The sequence below is a fragment of the Halyomorpha halys genome, unplaced genomic scaffold (genome assembly GCF_000696795.3).
Source record: "Halyomorpha halys isolate HHAL.00 unplaced genomic scaffold, Hhal_1.1 Scaffold726.1, whole genome shotgun sequence".
Taxonomy (NCBI): domain Eukaryota; kingdom Metazoa; phylum Arthropoda; class Insecta; order Hemiptera; family Pentatomidae; genus Halyomorpha; species Halyomorpha halys.
The window spans coordinates 272,960-273,437 of record NW_027116696.1 but is presented as its reverse complement, the minus strand read 5'-3'; positions in this window follow the sequence as shown (position 1 = coordinate 273,437).

Sequence of the window (478 nt, the reverse complement as noted above, 5' to 3'; positions counted from 1 at the left end):
TCAGGTCGAAACGTCGGCATAAAATAAATAAATATGGTTTTGTTTATTTATGTTGTTCTTTGCTGACCGCACCCCCCGACATACTTCTCCAATTATATATAGCTTTTGTATTTTTTTAGCCCTGAAGAAGCCCTACAAACTGGGGAGAAACGTCGGAAAATAAATAGTTGTAAACTATTTTTGTTTCTCCTTTGACCGCAACCCTGACCATCTTCCTATACATATTTTTTGTTCTGTTTGGCCACACCCCAGACCATCTTCTTCATATTAAAATTTACAATTTCAAAATTAGGTTTTCATAATTTCACTGAGGAGGACAGTGTAGGTAATAATTATCATCTCGACTTAGGCACTTTCGTTTTAGACGGGTGGAACTATATATCTATTCTTGTAGATTATAACCTACTCTATCATTGTTTCAATATTTCAACTATTACCACATTTATAATTATGAGAGATAGTTGACCGTGGATGATAA